The sequence below is a fragment of the Rhyacophila brunnea genome, unplaced genomic scaffold (genome assembly GCF_057557595.1).
Source record: "Rhyacophila brunnea isolate RB1 unplaced genomic scaffold, BYU_Rbru_1.0 scaffold_13, whole genome shotgun sequence".
In the NCBI taxonomy this organism is placed as follows: domain Eukaryota; kingdom Metazoa; phylum Arthropoda; class Insecta; order Trichoptera; family Rhyacophilidae; genus Rhyacophila; species Rhyacophila brunnea.
The window spans coordinates 9648594-9669816 of NW_028232785.1; the positions used below are offsets into that span (position 1 = coordinate 9648594).

At 34.3% G+C, this 21223-nt stretch overlaps 1 protein-coding gene and 2 long non-coding RNA genes across 4 annotated transcripts in view; 2 read left to right on the plus strand and 1 right to left on the minus strand.

Moving 5' to 3' along the window:
• Positions 1-21223, plus strand: part of LOC147076407 (uncharacterized) — a 493316-nt gene that overhangs the window by 242871 nt on the left and 229222 nt on the right. The window lies entirely within an intron of this gene.
• LOC147076423 (uncharacterized) lies at positions 1891-12612 on the minus strand. Its single transcript, XR_015069617.1, has 5 exons — positions 11809-12612; positions 8995-9111; positions 7775-7930; positions 5413-5574; positions 1891-4187 (listed from the first exon to the last, which is right to left on the minus strand). It is a non-coding gene; the product is annotated as an uncharacterized LOC147076423 (long non-coding RNA).
• LOC147076424 (uncharacterized) lies at positions 13342-18820 on the plus strand. Its single transcript, XR_015069618.1, has 3 exons — positions 13342-13548; positions 14766-14909; positions 16757-18820. It is a non-coding gene; the product is annotated as an uncharacterized LOC147076424 (long non-coding RNA).

The following is a 21223-nucleotide window of genomic DNA, read 5'->3' on the forward strand; positions in this document are numbered from 1 at the left end:
TGCAATGTGCTTATTTTTTTCTTTCAAAATAGTAACAAAGCCTTTTCTTACACCGGTCATACTTTACGCCCTATCTGTTGAAATTGGCACAATTTTATCGAGTGGAATATGATGTTTTTCCATGCACTCAATGACAGCATTTGCAATATCCTCTCCACGTGTTTGACCTTTCAGTGGCAATAATCCTAAAAGTTCTTTTTTATATAATATTATAGATATATTATATCTTTATATCTTATATAGGTAAATCGTTTTACAGTGGCACCATGGGTACGGCAAATGCGGCTTGGAGTTGTAGTGGTATTGTTTGCTAGCATTGAAGCAGGCATTGTCGCAAGCAATTCAATACACGCGCGAATCGCCTATGGTGCCACTGTAGAATGATTTACATATACCTGTAGATGAAATAAATTGTAAGTACAAATATGTCCTGTATCATTTATGTCACAAAACTCGTCAACTACTATTAATAAAGCTGAAACCAATTTAATATCTTCGATTTGCTGGTTGGTTATATTCGAAGACATTTTGACTGTTTTATCTTTCACTGTATTAGTCCGTACGTGGTCATTTGTGGAAGAGCCACACTCAAAGGTCCAAAGAGCCACGTGTGGCTCGCGAGCCGTGGTTTGCCGACCACTGACCTAGGTCATTGCCCACTGAAGAAGGAAGCCAAATCATTACACGACTGGTCCCGCCGGGGTTCGCCCCTCCCGTTGTCTATGGATGACGTGTCATTAACAACCTTGACACAGGGAATGGTCTGATTTGGATAGATGAGTTAAATGATAAATAATACACTAGCATTAATAAATACACTTTCTACAAATATAATGCATAGATCAATGCTACATATTTTTTGGAAATCGATATGATCATCGGTTTTTGTGTGAAGGACTAGTCTGACTTTGACAGGAATGTATATTATTTATAAATAACACCGTTAGTTAATATATTTGGTTTGAGAATTATTTATAATTCAATTTGAAACGAGAAAGGGCGAATCAATATTTCAAGCAATCTGGGATCTGATTTTGACAGCTGAAAAGTGGACCACTCGTTGCTTGTGCAAAAAGTTATGCTCAGGCTTTATTAATCTAAGGATGGCGGTGCCTCGGTACATTCATGCAGTTTTATAACTTTTTTAGATAATTTTTGAATTAAATAGTAATGCCGGTTTATAGTATTGTTATTGGTTGCTTTTAATCCATTCATCGACACGGATTGTGAATTTATAAACACTATTATTGAGAAAATTATTGATTGTTCTCTACCTACTACTTAGTTCAATGAAAAAAATACGTTTATGGGGATGGTGTGTAAAACTCCCACCTCCGCACCCGTTATGTATATGCAGCCAGATCATACGCGGCCACCTAACATAACCCTTACGTGTGCCAGATCAAAGAATTTAAGCCCTCATTTTGTCCCGAGCAGAGCCGCACAGGACTGGTGATGCAACCTTGCACCGAAGTGCGAATAAATGTTGTTAATTTATATGGCAACTATCAGGGTGACTTTAATTTGAAGAGTCACAAGAGAAGTCGGGAGTGTCCCGCTACCCGTACGCTCTGGCGAATTTAGTAAAGGCCGCAGAATTGGCCTCGGCTGCCATCATGTCCGCGTGTCTTATTGGGCTCGAATGGGGTCGGACCGGGCAAACAACTCCGCTCGTTCGGGGCCTATAAGTTGACAGTTCCACAGGACGTTCTCTGCGTCGTGTCTACATGAGCAACCCGACCTATGTCCTGCCAAACCAAACCCCTGCAGTTTGGCCGCAAAGTTTCTATGGCCAGTCATGAATTGACTGGTCTAGTGGGTCGGCATCAGACGTTTATGAGGATGTGAATCTGGACGGGGGTAGGTAAGGTTATAATGATAAGCCTTAGATAGGATGCGTGTGTTTACGAGGAATACCCAGTTTATTCGGCCATATAAAAATTATACAAATATTATTGCATGAATACTACATCGAGCATCGTATTTTTTTCCGCCCCTGACGTTGTTGTCTCTGTATGAACTGTCATTGCCTGTCATTGTTCTATAGAGTGCTCATACTGATGCGTCTGTCGTGTTCACACAGGAAAATGTTTGACTTGAATAGATAAGTTACATGATAAATAAACACTGGCATTAACACACCTTCTACAAAAATGTAATGCACAGATCAATGTTACATATTTTTTGGAAATCGATATTACCACCGGTTTTTATGTGAAGGACTATTCTGACTTTGACACCTGATGAATAACAGGAATGTATATTATTTATTAATAACACCGATAGTTATTATATTTGATTTGAGAATTTTTTATAATTCAATTTGAAACGAGAAAGGCCGAATCAATATGTCAAGCAATCTGGGATCTGATTTTGACAGCTGAAAAGTGGACCACTCGTTACTTATGCAAAAAGTTAGGCTTAGACTTTATTAATCTAAAGATGGCAGTGGTTGACCACTTTATGCTGAAGACACAATAATTAGAGGTCACTTTTGAAGATAGTATTCAGGCACCAAAGTGCGTTTAAAGTGCCTGTCTGATTCAGTAAAAAATCTCTTCATATGTACCACCGTCAATTCAAATTTGTTTTCTGAGATTAGTAAGTTATACCCACTGAATCTAATTAAATACAAATCGTCACTGTTCTGGCAGAAGACACTAATTCGAAAAATGTTCCTTATTTCAAACTCTACCGTCTAGAAACCTTCTTAATAAATAAACAGTCTTTAATTTAAAGTCATCCTTTTTACGATTACTTAATAAACTCACATTATAGACCATTTCAAACATTTCAACAACTTCAAAGTCAAATTACTCAAAACTAGTATTCTCCAGTTAGTCTCGTTATTTACGTACAAAAAATCACTTGTCAGTTCACGGTCATAGAAACTCTTTTGTATTCAGAAATACAGGCCCCTAATTCCCAATGGATTAGTTGTATTAGCCTAGCACCTTATGCTAATTTCAAAATCGTTTAATTTGATGAGCCTTTAGACTACCCAACGTTGAACATTCATAGGAGCAGTCATTACATTTATAAGGCTTTTCACCAGTATGTATCATTTTATGAACTTTCAGATTACCAAGTTGCGAGCATTCATATGAGCATATTTTGCATTTAAAAGGTTTTTCACCTGTATGTTTTCTTTTGTGTAGTTTTAGACTACCAAGCGTCCAGCATACATACGAGCAAATATTGCATTGGTGAGGCTTTTTTCCAGTATGTCTCATTTTATGAACATTTAGACTACCAATTTGAGAGCATCTGTATGAACAAACGTCGCATGCGTACGGCTTCTCACCGGAGTGTGTATATTTATGTTTTTCTAACACTGCAGCACGCACGCATGTATAAGAACATTCATTGCATTTAAATACTCTATCGCCAGTGTGTTTCCTTTTATGATTTTTGAGTTCGTAAGATTGTTTACATTTATAGTTACATATATCACAGCTGTATGGTTTTTCACCAGTATGACTCATTTCATGTACTTTCAGACTCCGAAAAGCCGTAAACGTTTTTATACATACGTTGCATTTAAATGCTTTTTTACCAACATGTGCCAGTTTATGTGTTTTTAAACTACTAGACGTTACGCTTGAAAAAGAGCATTCATCACATTTGTACGGTTTTACACCAGAATGTCTCATTTTGTGAGTTTTTAAATTACCAAGTTGAGAGCAACTAAAAGAACATACATTACATTTGTATGGTCTATCACCGGTGTGTGTCATTAAATGATTTTTTAAATTACCATTATTCACGGTAGAAAAAGAACAATAATTGCATTCATATAAATTTGCATCAGTTTCAGTTTTTTGTATGTCATCGTGTATTTTTTTATTTGGGATAGTAGAGTTTTCAATCTTAACACATGACAAGTTGTGACTTTTAAAAGTACTCCGGGATCCAAATACCGCGTAACAAGAACAAACAAAATTACGTGGATAATGCAATACCCTACTCAACTTAATTCGAATCTCCTTTGAGGAATTAATTAATGACACCTCTCGCTTGATGTTTTGTTCATGTATAATTAAATCCGAATGTTGTATCGTCCTCTCATCGATTTCTCTGACATCGTAATTTAGACAAGTACTTATTTTGTCTGAATCATTAAACAAATCGATTTGTTGACTCTCAGCAGTGCTACCACGCACTGGAAAACATCGCTGAGTAGAAATCTACAACAAAAAATATTCTTACCTGACATGGAGTAAACTATTCTGTATATCGTGCGGTTAACCCATTTGATACTACCTTTAAGCATTGGTGAGGGTAGGGTGTTAAGATTCAACATAAATGGCGCATACTCAACTTTGTCAGCCTTACTTATTTGTTTTAATTGAACTAATAATACAATTTGCAGATGGTGATGGTTAGTTTTTAAAATACAATTAAACCCTGCTAAAATCAAACTATAATAGTTTAAGTATGTTGTGGGCGATATGACAAAATAACAGAAGCGAAGGGTTGAGGTAGGCTGTTACGATCCGCCATAAATAGTGCACATTAAAATTTGTCTGTCATACGTGTTTCTTTTCATTGAAATAATACTACAATTTTCAGATGGTATTGGTTAGTTTTTTAAAAATCAAATAAACCCCGACTAAACCAAACCATAATAGTTTTGGTATATTTTGGGCGATATGACAAAATTGTGCACACCTTTTCATCCATACTTATTTGTTTTCATTGTATTAAGACAAATTACACATATTATTGGTACATTTTTTTAAAATTCATTAAACCCTACCTAACCAAACCATAATAGATAACAAATATTATTCTATCTATAAAATATTCAAAGTTATGTATGATTTGATTGCATAATTTTAGATAATTTATAGATAGACGAGTATTTTTTGACCATTATCTATTATGGCTTGGGTTCACAGGGTTTGATTACTTTTAAATACTAACCAACGTTATCTGAAAATTGTAGTATTATTTCAATAAAAACAAATACGTATGACTGACAAAGTTTAATTTGCACTATTTATGGCGGATCGTAACAGCCTACCTCCACCCTTCGCCACTGCAAAATAGTACACACTTTTCAGTTTCTTATACGTTTTCGTTAAATTAAGAATATATATTACAAATTGATGTTCTTCTATATCAAAGCATAATCGATAAAAAATATTTTTCCTTCTATAAAATATTTTTTGACTATATTATCTACTGTGGCTTTTATTATGCAGGGTTTAGTCGATTTTATCGAATCGAATACTACTTACACACTTTAGTCTTAGTTCAATGAAAACAAATACGTTTGACTGACAAAGTTTAGTGTATACTATTTACGTCGGTTCTTAACAGCCTACCCCCACCCTTCGTTACTGCCTTTAAGGAAGGTACGTGAAAATGATAACTACTTAGTAATCAGGATCAAAAATATGGAAATACCTGATTCCTAACTTTATTTTCAGAACTGAATGTCTCGTCAATAGGATTGACAAACGTATCTTTTAAAGATCCTATGATGGCAACATCAATTGTCTCTTTTTTGATTTCTTTCTGGATGAAATCAGTTTTACTTGTCGGATAAGTATCCTTTTTTGCAGGTACCTGTAAGAAAAAAAGAACTTTAACAAAAAAATCATGCTACTTAAATCTTAAATGTCGGAAAACAGCATAAAAAAGCAAACCCCGTAACGTCGATTTACTTTAGTCTTTATGATCGTTCATTTTATGTGATTCGATCATTAAGGTAGTCCAGATGACTATGAAAGAGAACGAGAAATGCGGGCAAATAAATGGTTGGTAATAGAAGGAAACACGCGTACTGACTCGTACCATACACTAATTCTGATTGACAGGAGGATGTACATATCTATCGTCCACACAGTTGGAAAAACCAAGTTACTAATGTGGAAGATGAAGAAGATCAAAGAAATATTGAAAATAAGTAAAAACTAGATATTTGGTATATCTGGAGGCATCCTGGGACAGAAAAAAATGTTCTGGCCAAGGTCAGAACAAAAACGATGCATGAGTGCGATTGAGAAAGTATTCGACACCCTAAGCGATGGTGCCCACAGAACGCGTCGGGCGCCGCACTCGCGCAAAATTTCTACAAGTGGCGCATAAATCATTGAAAATACAACGCAATCAAATACGCCAGCGCCCACTGGATATGGCGACGCATTATACGCGCGCGCCGCATGAATCATCGTTTTTTCGCGAATCACCGCTTCTCGGCGATACGAATGAAAGAAAATACAATGGAGTCCATTCATTGAACACAGCGAGCAAAAACACGCTGCCCGAGGCATCGTCGATCGACGGGCGGAAAGCAATTATTTAATTACAGAGAAGTCATTGTTTTATTTTATTGCGTGTTCAGTTTATCGCTGGTTGAATAATGTCGTCGTAAATTTTAATTACAAGCCCCGAAATAATATAATATTTTTATTGCTTTATTATGAGAGGCGCTGTAATAATATTTATTTTGTGCTGCTTGGGCCGCTTACTACACAGGTGAAGGGTAATGCGCGGCGAGAGACGTGTGATTATGGTTATGAATAAACACTGCATACGCGGACTTCGCGCGCCCGACGCGTTCTGTGGGCACCATCGCTAATAATCTCTGCGACACGCGCTAGAGTAAGATAAAGGTCTACATATTATGTTTGAGTTAGTTTCCAAAAGTATCGCCGACAAATCGTGGTGAATCGCTTCACGTAGCGTCGTAGCTCGTGTTGCTAAATTGCTATTTTTTGTGTTAAACATAAAGTCATTGGTAAATATTTTTAGTTAATTAAGTAGGAAAGATGGTTCTGTGTGTTGTATTAAAATATGCTAGCCGTGCTGATAAGCAAGAAGATGGTATTATGTTTCATAGGTAAGTTGATACATGTTCGTGATAATTTATTTGTATATAATTATATATTATTTTAATATCAGCGACCTAGTGTTTCTTTAAAATAACTTAAATTATGGATATCTTTACCTAATGGTTGCATTTTGATCCTTTAAAATACTATATAACGTGAAAAAATAGAAAATTATATTTTAATTCGGAGCGTCTAGTGCGAGCACTTTGGGCGAGCACTAGCGAAATGGTCTATGGTCTCGACCATTTGTGGACGAAGGCGTTCGCTCGCCCACAAACCAAACATACGTCACGCAGCTTTATTTAGCAATGCAACGGGTGGCGTCTAGATGTGTCTATAGTCTATGGTTCTGGCTCAAACATCTTAAATAACTACTAGTTTGGGCTCAGCACGGGAGGCATTGTTTAAGTTAGCCGAAGTCCGATAATGGATATATTATTGTCACATAGGAAGACAGGACACTTCCCTATAAATTAAGTCATATTTGGTCATGTGGTCTGATGGTTGAGTGAGCGGTCATCTAAGCTCGACCGACAGAATTACGTTAAATGAACACGTTCACCATACAAACTCACCTAAGCTGCATAAGGTCGAATTTGTCGATGTAAATTAGTTATCATTCACAAAAAACATGTAATTTAATGTCACATATTGTAGCATGTTAAAAATATTACTCGACATGGGTCGGAGGATGGTCGGAGGGAGGATAGCAAAATGTTGTATCTGCCATGCGCAGATTCTGTGTCATGACCAGTCATTCACTGCCCAGCATGTTCCCGTCTATGTATGCGGCAGAGAGTTACAACATTGCTGGCTTCTTTGATTTATGACCATATCGCAGTCAACTATCACCGTAATCACAAATGACAAATAGGACTTGGAATAAAGATTCGTTCTGTTTATAATTATAAGAATAAAAATAATTTTGATACCCCATTTCCTGCTTTGCGCCGAGAATAAGTATATTTAGGGACAGGATTGTCATGTATAAATGTACGAACATTATCTTCATAAATTTCTTCTTTAAAACTATTGTCAGGCAGGAGACAGTTTTCATTCTTTATGTCAACGATGTCTGTCAAACTTTCCTGAAAAAAAATACAAACATATTAATCAGCAACTATGCTTTAAGAGGTTGAACGACATAAGCTAACCAGTTATTATGACATACTATATTAATATTCGACAAGGTGGAAAGCTCATCTATTAACCTACGAAAACATTTCTAAAATCTTGTAAATTTCTTAGGAGGTTTGGGGTGACATGGGTCGAGATAAAAAGAGGCTGGTTGAAGGTTGCTCGGATGAATGGAGGAGCGAGAGTTCAATGCTGCATAAACAGTATACAGGTGTTACAAGAATAAATAACGCAGGATATATTATGTTAGCGGTCCGAGGCTCGGTGGAAGGTATGTTCGAGTTCCAGGCACGGTGGAAGTGAGTACTGCTCGGTGATACTTAGACTAAGACTAAGTCTAATATAACCCATTTTTTATATACGTGAATATTTGATAAATTGCGGGATGTAGTTCACAATTAGAAAATCTGCTGACCGCCGCATCGTTTCAACTTCGAGGCATTCGACGACAAAGCCCAAGGTAGTCAACCCTCATCGAAATATGTTACACTTGTAGAATAACAATAACTCTCTAATTCTTGCGTTGTCGTAACACGCTGACAAGGTATGAGGTTGTTGATCGCTACAGAACTTTATGCAAGTGAACGTGTCTCGTTTAAAATAACAGAAAAAGATTGCCCCATAAACTTAGTAAATATATCATATTTTTTAACAAGAAAAATGTTTTGCGATAAAAGACGTCTACAGACATGTGAAAATGATGTTTGTCAATTTTACTTAACCATGTCCTGATTTGTCGCCTTATATCTGAGTATAGATGAACCGATATTGCATTGAATTATAATGTTTACTAGGAAAATGTACCTACATATAGCGAGATAGAGTGATCCAAATTCGGGTATCAGCTTGTAGTTACAACTTTCAAATATTTTTGAAAGCCTGTTGACAATATGCTCTGCATTGGGGAATATGGAAGGGCTCGTCAAAATTGTAAAAGAATTTGAGAAAGGATCCACACCCAGACGAGTCGCATGTAAAAATAAACAAACATAAAATAAGAAGAAGACAGATGTACCTGTTTAAGTTGTCTGTATTCTGAATGAGAGCATCCTGGTTGAGGATCTTCATAGTCAGAGATTCCAGGCTAGTAAAATAAATCAGTCTTTACGTGGATGATCTCTGGCATACTTTTCTGAAAAAAAACTACTATTAAAATCATTAAAAATACATACAGTATTATAAATTATTTAGTTATGTGGCAAAATTTACCACAGCAATCTGTGGTACTAGTATGATACAAAAGATGACGCATACTGTCGATAAAATACACAACACCTACTTGGGTTGGTTCTGGCAAGGTCGAGACCCGATTGAAATATACATATACGCGAAGTAAGTATATCCATATTTTAATACCTAGTTTACTAGATATCTTAACCTCATCAACATGACATGCTTGTTGCCTTTTCATTGTCAAAGTACCTATTAATGAATATTTAAAATTGATGGTCATTCAGTAAAACGTAATAATGCAAAATACTGACAACTTTTTATCTTCAAACAATTAAGACATGCTCAGCGTAGGTGAAAATGGAGCTTTTGTTCTATTTTCAAAGCATGATGCTGGACATACCTTAAACGTTGTAGATACTCTATTTATATAATTTTGAAGCCTTATTATTCTTTATATTTATTTTAAACATTTGATGACTGCATAAAGTATTTTTATTACATAAAATAGTATTCTTTTAAACCTCTCGCTCTAATGTTTTAGTATGTAGTCATATTTCAGTACATAACTGTGCAGTGGTGTTAAGATTTTTTACATTTATTAATTTTTAAACGCATTTATAAAACCATCAGTATAATTTATATCTACATTATTATTGTGAAATTTTTACGATAAAAAATTATATTGATAATCTCTGTGATCCCAGATTTGACAAGAATTAGGCATTTTATTATTCAAAAAATGGGCAAGATTAACACATTTGAAGATAATTCTAAAGATACTCATTATAAGCTAAGTTTTTGACCATTCAAGTGTGATAACCATCCTACGAATAATGATTGCTTTATAATAATTATTGACCTAAGAATAAGGTAGTGTTTTTTTGAAATACGCCATTTCTTCTGGCATTCCCCAGTGGTTAAGCTACAACATACGGCCGTAGCCATAAATCGACAAACTATTATTGAAGTAGGGAGTAAAATGATGTTAACGCGCGTGTTTGAACATGTACCTAACCGATTTTTTTAACGGTCTCATAATGGCAATGAGTTAATTTTGAATATTGTGTCCCAAATTTATTAGAAAATGTCGAATTAGATTTTTTCCAAAATAACTATGATTCTACTGTACGAAGGACCAACATTATTTTTAAAAACCATGTCCGATCTTAATAAAATAAAATGGGCCTCCATAGTTCCACGAAAATGGATGTTAGCCACTTGCCCAACCTATTAGGTCTATACTCTGACTCAAACACAAATTTAATAACAACGTGAACATTTGCCAGACCCATGATTCGAATCTGGGACCGACAACGTTATAGGCCCACTCTTAAGCCGCTCGGCCATCGTATACATATTGTATTATAAAAACCCAACTTTAAACGATCGCTTCATTATTGTTTATTGCGACTCCCTTAGGGCGGGAGGTCTTATTGGTTCCAATTGACCCAATCACCCGAAGACCGAGCCTGATACCTACTGACATGTTGTACATTCAATATCTTCCGTTACGCCGTATGAGTCATAAAACAACCGATAGCTCAGGGACAAGAGCACTTCCCTAACGTTCAATGTGTGAGGTTTTTAATTCTACTTAGCGTACTTTATTTTAAGATTTCTACTCCTAGCTATTGTTTTCCGACATATTTCAAAATGATATACCTAACCATTTTCATCAAAATATAATTTGTATAGTACATAGGTATAATTTCAAATCAAATAGTACCTTTCCGTAAATTTACATTTAATTAGGTAATTAAAAACTGTCACTTTATAGTGCAAAAACATTTTTTGAAGTTATACTTCTTTAGGCGCGTTTGGAAAATCAGATCAGAGTGTATTTTTGGCGTGTGACATGTAACACATAATATATTTTTTCACACAAAAACAAACACACTCGATTGGATTCGAACCACTGATTGTTCGGTTATCAGCCAAACGCAGTGCCTTTACGCCACAGTATGATATTGCAATCGTGACGATCATACAATATAATATTATAGTTTAGAATTGTTCCGTTGCCTAGGCAGCGAATTTATTATTGTCGGCCATTTGCAATGCCTTACGTAAACAAACAATTAAACGTCAAAGTGGCAGTTGTTAAAAATAAAAACAACGATAAATAATTATATAATTTAGTAATATAAGTTAAAGTGTATAGAAATAAACCAACGGCGTTCCAATAAGCGGTCCTTTTTCTTGAGTGTGTAATGTAACAAGATAATTAAGAGCTAGGCGAAGAATCTAGGTTATCACAAGTTTTGTTTTTGTTTTGTTACCTACGCCAAAGTATAGCTTCTAACGCGCGTACATAAGTACACACATCGATTATTTTTATTACAAATGTTTGTGAATAGTTTTAGTACAATGTTTAATGACAGATGTTTGTCGGTTCTGGATCGGGAGGTTGAAATGGCTTGTAAATACGAAGTATACAATAAATACATTGTGTAAAGTAGGTATATTATGATTTTGTTTTTAATAATATCTATGTGTTGGCGTCTTACTAATTGTCGTCATTAATACTTAACAGAGATGCATGCATTTTAGAAGTAATTAATAATTTAAAGATTAGACATAACAGAATAAACACTTTTACTATTTATAGACATATTATTAATCTCACACGACTTTAGTTTAAATTGTAAAAACTAACCTCAAAACAGTAACCATCATTGTCATCAAACTCTTGTTTCACGTAAGTATTAAAGTCGGGGCTGTTTGAGTGTATGATCGGTACGTCGAACCATAGTTGTCCTGCATCACATTCGCCATCGCCTGGTTCAAGTTTTATGTCCATTTTGCGTAATCCAGAATAAAATTATTAGTGATGGAATCAGAGATAATGTACTTTTGACATGACGCGACTTTCATAGACTACAATGTAGACAATCGTGACATGCGACAGTGTTGTTGTATAAAAAAATATCTTTCACAATGAACAGATCAAAAATATCAGAATCAAAGAGATTGGAATCTCTTTGATCAGAATACTATTTTGATAATAATATATTCGCTTTCTCAAAAAGGTAAAATCAATTAAATGCAATAAAAACCAACGTACATACTTTTAGTAATTATTTGCTTTAACGATCCATATTAATATTATGTTGAATGTTAACATGCTTGTTATTTATTAAGATAAGTAGTGATAGGTACTTACCTATTATTATACCGGCCTGCTATGCAATGTAGGCATAGATTTAGAATGAAATAGTAAAAAGGTAGGTACATATAGTTTATGTAAAAATGTTGACAACGACAAAAACATTCAAGAACGTCAAACTTCTATATAAATAATACCTATTTTAAGAAAAAGCCTTTGACGTGAAGGGCATCAGCTAAAATATTATTTAATGTAGGTACCTACTTACTAAACATCCTATCCTATTTTGATGGCAGCACCCACCTGGACCCTCCCGCAGTGTGCTCACACCAGTAACACTATCGGAATAAAACCGATTCTTTACACATTTCGATTTACGCTTGGGGCGCTCATTAAAAATGTCTAAGTATAAAAATTTCGGAAAAAAAGTATTTTTAAATAGTACCTACCTATTGTTTGTATAGGTAGGAACCTACCTACTGATAATAAAACATGTTATAAAACTTTTTTCAGAAACATTACTTATGGGTACGTAGGTATAAGAAAAATGTAAGGCATGTACTTTAACGACTCGCCACATTATAGGTAGGTAATTGTTATGAAATTGACAATAAAGATATCTTTTTGACAGCCCTAAATTCAGTTACTTTGTCTATGCCGGCCCAGTGTTGCCAACCGTACTATAATTATCGTATTTGTACTATAATTTTGGTCCGCGTACTATGTACGATATAAAATAGGTATAGTACGGCCAAAATACTATAATTTTGAAAATCGTACTATAATTTTATATAAAAGTACTATAATTCTGCATTTGCCATGTGGTCTTCGAAAATTTGGGAACCTGCGGCCCGCGGCGAAATATTTTTCCTAAAAAAAACAAGCTGACCATGAAAATTTGGGAACCTGCGGCCAGCGACGAAATATCTTTCTTAAAAAAAACGAGCCGACTATGAAAAATTGGGAAAATTTTCATTTTCAAGAGATGACAACGCGTACTATATTTTATCCCCAAATACTATAATTTTGGAGGCTCTGTACTATACTTCCACTTTCAAAATATGGCAACACTGTGCCGGCCACGAATGAGAATCTATTGTCATTTTGGAACGGCTGTCAGTCTGGTCTGCCATCGCTTAAATACTTAAAATGGATATAAAACTTGAACCTGATGAATTAGAATGTAATGCAGAAGAACAGAATTGGTTTGAGGTCCCAATAATTCATCCAAACAGCGACACCTATGATATAAAACAAGAGAATGTCGATGACAAGAGTTGCAATTTCGAGGTTAGTTTTCAAAATCGCTTTTATTGCGGGTATTAGTTTATTTGCCTAATAAAATGCAGTGTGTCTTGTAGCTAAAGTTGCATACAGTGGTTTAGTCCTAAAGAAATAGTATCGGAGCGTTGATGCAGTGATGTCCCGTGGGGGTAGGCAGATTGAGCGTCACTTGGGGGCGGCAGTTACTCGAAGGGCGGCAAATCGAGTAGAATCATTTGGTATATTATATAGAAATAGCTACGTAAGCTGACTACCTACTTAATAACAAAGATATCTTTCCTTTTAAAAAAATCAGCTCACTGGTTGGAAACAAAATTTATTGATTAACATTAAAGGTTTAACACGACTGTTTTTTTTTGTCGGGTTTGCAATGTCTAGTTTACTTCCGTTGCCCTTCGATGTCATTTGTGACCAGAAACGACACGAGCAGGGATGATAAAAAATATTGTATAACAAATAGGGCGGCATTATGGCCCTGCGCAGGGGCGGCATTTTGTCTAGGGACGTCACTGCGTTGATGAATCATTATACTTTAGGCAAAGAAGTTATGAATATACCTATATGATGTAAGAAGGATGTGAATGATCAAATTTGGTTAAGCGTGTAAAGAAACAAAGACTTTATTATCAACCTCCTGCGGCGCTAATTTCCTTCAAGCGTATTAACATTTTAAAATATGTGATTGTGTAATTGCATTTTTTGGTTAATGATTGTTAATACACTGAATACCCTTAATTTTACCTCGAACACCATTTGAAAAACGCTACTATATAGCGTTTCTTTGTTTTTGTTTGTTTGTTTAGTTTTTTATGAGCTTTCGTGGCATAGGAAAAGTTACTCTAAATGATAGTTGAACATAATTTTTTTAGTACCTAGGTAAGAAGTTTGGCAAGAAGTGAGTTCCGGCACCTTTATTTTTCAAAAAAAAGCTCTGAGTATAATACTATAATATGTGGATTTTTTTTAAAATGTTTGAAATAGCTCATTTCTCATACTTCCATGTACTTTGCATTATTTACTCTTTTACTAATATTGATTCTAATTCTTTGTTTTTCATATCATGTTGTGAACGTCTTGAACTTTTTTTGTATAGTTCACTGTATTATGTAAATAAATAATTTTTAATTTGAATTGTAATTGATAAAACATACCCCGTGGCATACATTCTTGCAATATCAATTTGTGAGTAAACAATTTAAAAGGACCACTGATATATTTTTCAGAACCCCACAGCGGACTTGACCACTATAAAATCGGAGGGTGGTTATCTACCAATTGTTATCAAGGAGGAATTTGTCAGAGACAGAACAACCCCATCAAATTATGAAGATCCTCAACCTGGATGTTCGTTTCTAGAATACAGGCCAGTAAGTACGATACATACCCAAATTTGAAAGAAATAAATACCACTTGGTGAAATTTGAATTTAAATTCTAATTGATTTATTTATTATTATATTTATGTCGAATTTTTAATTCGTGTTTGACTCGAAATAGCATAAATTTAATCTTATATGCTTAGGTACCGTGTTCACCATACCATGATTGTTGTATTGTTACACATTTGAAATAATAAAAGGTTGTTTAAAATTCTCAATGATTAATTATACATAATGATAATATTATATAGAGGCAGCTCTCGTGGTGCAGTGCGTAACGCGCTAGCCTTCTACCTGAGAGTTATGGGTTCGATCCGGTGAGGACACACTATTTAAAATTTATGTGATTTTCTCAATGCCTGGGTGTTTGTTATTGTTCAAAATTACTAACAACCACCTTGTACGAAAAAGCAAGGACACGGTTATTAAGGTGATACATCACTGAAACGGCAAATAATTTTCAACTATAGGCGTGACGAAATTTTGGACTCGCTGCCATTCGGAGAGAGAACGTGGAGCTGGAAACACGTCAATTTATTTCGTGATGGCGACGGGCGTATTAATTCTTAAATCGTGTAAAGATGACTAAAAACGTTACCCATTTACTTTAAAAAGAAAACATGTCAATGAATATATTATTATTGTTACTGATAGAACAATTAACATAACATTAAATGGACACATGCTGGATTTATATGACAAATTATATTTCATTTGATATGCGTCATTAGCACCCGCGCATCGCCTAGCCATGATCTTTTTAGACCGTGCCTGAACTGAGGTATAACCTTAACAATTCTAAAAAAAAAAATGTTATATAGAAAAATAGAAATGTTATTGTGATACTTATATAGTTACTCAGTAAAAAAATATAATCTGAATCAGTTCATCATAAATGTTCTCGAAAATGCGTGAAGCAGAAATTTGAAAATTTTAAAAATATTATGAATCTTCAACATTTCGGAAATTACTTTAGGAATCATCAAATCGCAGAATATCATACATATTCTGAATGTAGTTTACATATTGTGTAAAATTAACTAGCAACTCATGTATGTGTACCCTTTAAATTATGTACCCAAAGTATCCGATTTAGCTGAACTGACTCTGTTGGTTAGATCCGAGGGCTCGCAAAAAAATCTATATTTTATGTGTATTTGGTACAGTACAAGGACTCAATAGGTTGGGCAAATATTTGATTAATGTTCCTCTTCCTAATTATAAATATATCTGTTATTATAATCTCCGCACTGTGAAAGTCGTTGGGTAAAAAAAATGTCAAGTGGGTATCTGATATTTTATTTAAAATTTGAACATTATACGAAATGAGGGTTATTGTCATCTCGTTGGAGCGAAATACTCTCAAAAAAATCAAACAAGGAAAAATCTTTTATTAAAACGACTACTTACTATTATAACTTTTAAAAATTCTCACATGCTTTTTATGCATATAATGTTGTCAAGATATTGTCTTTTCTTTAATGGACTGTATTTGGGATAGGTGTGGTGTGATACGTAACCACTGGACGCCTTAGGTTGTGGCTATGCACTTTGAGTACTGAATTTTATCTGGAGGGTTGTCACAGGAGTAACACCCATTTAAACACGGTTTATTTAGGTTGTATCACAATTCAATTTCTGATGGCGTTGTTAAATTATTTTGTAGCTTGGTACTTACCATTATATATATATCAGCAGTGAATTATTGTGTCCACGGGACACATAGAATTGGGAACTGGTTATTAGGCCATGGTAGTCCATTTAACATATTATGATTTGGCGAAGTGTATATAATATTTTAGGTAACAATCTTATTTTGTTTCTATGTTTTTTTAGGTTATCACTACAAGCACAGTTAAGGCTGACGTTACGAATTTAAAATCTCCTTGCTGTCTGTCAGAAGTAGAAGCAACTAAAAATGACATGCATATTGATGAACAAGACATTAAAAAGGAACTCAAAGAAGACAGTGAAAGAATATCAAATATTCAATGTAACACCGAATTAGTAATTCCTATAACTTCTGAAAAGCCATTCAAATGTGGGGAATGTAATTACTTGACTAAACACCTTGGTAGTTTAAAATCACACAAAATGACTCATTCTGGTGAAAAGTGCTTTAAGTGTAGCGAATGTGACTTCTCATGCATAACGTCCGGTAACATGAAATTACACAAAATGTCACATTCGGGTGAAAAGCCATTTAAATGCAACGAATGCACTTATTCATGTATAACTTCCAGTATCATGAAATCACACAAAATGATTCATTCTTCTAAAAAGCCATTTAAATGTGATAAGTGTAGTTACTCATGCATACAGCTTAGTAGCTTGAAATCACATAAAAATACACATTCTGGTGAAAAACAATACAAATGTGAAGAATGTAATTACTCGTGTATACAACTTGGTAATTTGAAAAGACATAAAATGATTCATTCTGGTGAAAAGCGGTTTAAATGTGATACATGTAGCTTTTCATGTATAACTTCCGGTAACATGAAATTTCACAAAATGACTCATCTTAGTGAAAAGCCATTTAAGTGTGATGAATGCCATTACTCATTTATACAGCTCGGTAGCTTGAAATCACATAAGTTGACACATTCGGGTGAAAAGCCATATAAATGTGACGAGTGTAATTATTCTTCTCGACAGCTTGGTACTTTGAAATCACACAAAATGACTCACACTGGTGAAAAGCGGTTTAAATGTGATATATGTAGTTTCTCATCTATTACATCCAGTAACATGAAATCTCATAAATTTACACATTCGGGTGAAAAGCCATTTAAATGTAACGAATGTAATTATACATGTATATCAACTGATAGAATGAAAGCACACAAAATAACTCACATTGGCTGAAAACAATACCCAGTCTGGCAAATATAACATATTATTATGACAATTAATTCATTTGGTTTTATTAAAAACGCATTGGCGTCTTGAACATTATAGAAACAGTATTATTCATGTATCCTCAATTATAAGTCCACTAACCATAATAACCTAACTAACCATATATCTGCTGAATGAGTAAATTTAAATTCTTTACACACGGTATCAACCATATTATGACCCCTAGTATAATAACCCCTAGTTTGCAGTAAATTATATAACCAATGTTTTTTTATGTGATTTATAGACAAAATTTAATCTATCATATTATGTATTATGCTCATGAAAGAAAGGTGGTGATCCCTTGAATATTTTAAAACCCTTAACCAGGTAATGGTAATATCCTTCCCACATACAATTTGGCTGTGTTTTATCGGGCAATTGTTTATTGTAACCCACTATCTTTCAAAATTCAACAACGAATATATTGCCTATGACTTAAACATAATGCCGTGTGAATAGGAATACATCCGCAAGTTTGACGGTCAGTTGTTTTACATGTCTCGACTTGACCGTCAATTTCTAGAGCAAAGCAGTTAAATAATATCATAATGTCGAAGAAACACAATATCAGTCGCAATATTTTTTTATATTTGGTAGATTATGAGTTATTCTCCTATATTTGTATTACAATTATGTAAAATAATTTATATTTTGTGAAATATAATGCATGGACTTATGTGGGGATTATACCACCTTTGCCCTTTGTCGTTTATTACCATGAAACTAAAAAATCCCTATATAAGCCAAATGTAAATTGAAAACATTATATAAGCAAGGAACATAACCTAACCTAACCTAAAGCAAAATAAGGAACGTTCAGACGATGCAGGTTTTGTAGTACAAGACAGGTGAAAAAAGGTCCAAATATGAATGCAAAATCTGCAAAGTGCCCTTGTGTGTAACTCCGTGCATGGAAGATTTCCATACAGACTATAATTATTAATAATTAATATTTTTTCCATTTTCTCGGTTTTGATTGATTGTAATAAATGTATAAAAAAAATTCTTGTTTTATTTTGAAAAATGTCAGGCTGTGGTAAAATACATCCCACAATCTACTTGTTAAACCTTTCTCTTACCAGGCTATGGGAAAATCGTTGCCACATAGTTTTTCAGGAGTTTTCGTAGACCTACTGAAATTTCCATAAGTTCATATAATTCACAAATAAATAAAGGTTATATTTCACAGGAATTATAATTATTGCTCTTATAAGTTCCTGGGGCCTGGTTAAGGGTTAAATAAACTGAATTGCCAACTCTCTTTTCTGCATAGAATCTTTATTTTCTTAAAAAACATTTCTTATGTTTATCGTATAATATAATATTTAAAATAATGATATATCTAGCGTTAGGATGTTTTCCCAAGTTATACAACTATATGTATTATAATATAGGTACAATTATACAATACAAATTATTTATGTTTATTGTTTCATAAATACTTTTTGTATGTATTAATATACTTATGTTTAGATTCAAAGAATTATCATCATACCTACACATTGATATTTTACAAAATGATTAGGTAGGTAGGTATGCAAGTTATTCAACTTAACATATAGTCACCTCCGAAAGGAGGGAGGGGGGGGGGGGGCGTAGGTTGCGCTGGACGCTCTCCATGATGATGTAATGTCAAGGTTATCGTCTGCTGGCTTCTTCTTTCAGGGACATGCTTGTTGATTGACAATGCGGAATTACGGCGAAAACAGTGCTTTTTATTGTTCGGAATACATTTACGAGTACAACAGATTACAGCGAATAAAATATTTATAAAAATAAATAAACTTAAATTGGGGGAGACGCCGGCGACGTGACCGACATCTCGCTCGAGAGTGCGAAACCCGAATGACTAACCTTTTTTTGGGAGCCAGTCAACTCCAGGCAAGAATAAAATAATACCTACAGATTCTGTCACTGAAAAATGACAAAAAGACAGCCTTCACACCATTGATATACTACTGGATGAATCATATGCTTCTTAAAATGACGCCCGATTTTCAGCGACTCGGCCAGTGTTAAAACTTACTGTTTTAATATCAGCGGACTTAACTCGATATAAGCTCACTTAATATTTGTCTCGAAAACGACCTGGCAATAATTATGAGTAAGCCTGATCTAGCTTGCATCTTACTGTAACTAATAGTCAGCGCATGACGACTTGCTCTGTCCGCTTAGACATGAATTTTTGGTAGCTTGCAAGCTTTGGGTTTCAGATACCCTTAGGGTCACGAAGAGCGCCCGAAGAAGAACGCAAATTTAGTTTGACAGCCACGGCAATACGGGTGAAATTCGGGAATCCATCTTAACGGTCTTAACGCATTATACCTACAAGTAAATATTATAAGACGATATTCGTAATATCTTCTTTTGTGGTACATTTTTAAAATGACACTTGTATGGGAACTCCTCATCTAGTAGTACCTATATCAATGCTTCACACCCTATGTACCTGGCTTGTAGGTACCTTGGGTTTCATATTTCTGAGAATTTCTGCTCACAGAAACAGACAACCAGAGCTTTTCTAGGTACACGCTTTGAAAGAGGCTGTGTATTTTTTGGGATTATTATTACTGCATTTCTTTGCTAGGTAGGTACATATTTTGAAATATCTGAACTACAAAATGAACAGACATATTATTCTAATAAATAAAAACTTAATATACTTACATAATTTAAAACTAAATACATTAGACATTGAATGGCATGGAATGAATGAGTTTATAGATATTTAATTATTATTATGCAATGACTTTAATATAAGTAGGTATGTGCTTTTATGGATGTTTGTTTTAATAAAGCTTTATTAAGGTCAATGAATTTATTGCTAGGAATGAATTTAATGTCAATGATTCTAAAGGGTGACTATACAATTTCACACATCTAAGCTTACGGCCTAGAAATTTCTGTCTCGTAGTCGATCTGCTCATGTCTGCATGAATCCGCCCAATGATCGTTCAGGCCTCATGGCCTTGGATCCTCTGAGGATGCCATGGTTTAGGCGGTATCAATATTAATTTGTATTTTCATTTTGTAAAATGTAATTCTACCAGGTAAACGCCAACTGAAATAACAATTTTATTAAACCATGGCAAATGTGAGTAACTAGTTCAATAATTCAAACAGTTTACGTGTGGTAGAGAGGATTGTCAACTTAACTGTCCCGGTATGTTCGGGATCGTACCGTAATAATAATTATTGCAGTACTCGTCCAGTATCCAAGTTGAAAGTTTAGTTAGGACTCGAAATTCCTCAGTTTAGAAAATACCAACTAGTTTGATCATTTAGAATCCTTTGCGTACCTTAAATATTAAGTAATAATATAATATCCAATAATTTTGTTACCATATTTTATTCGATATAATATGTGTTTTTTAATTGTTTGAACATTAATTTATTGAT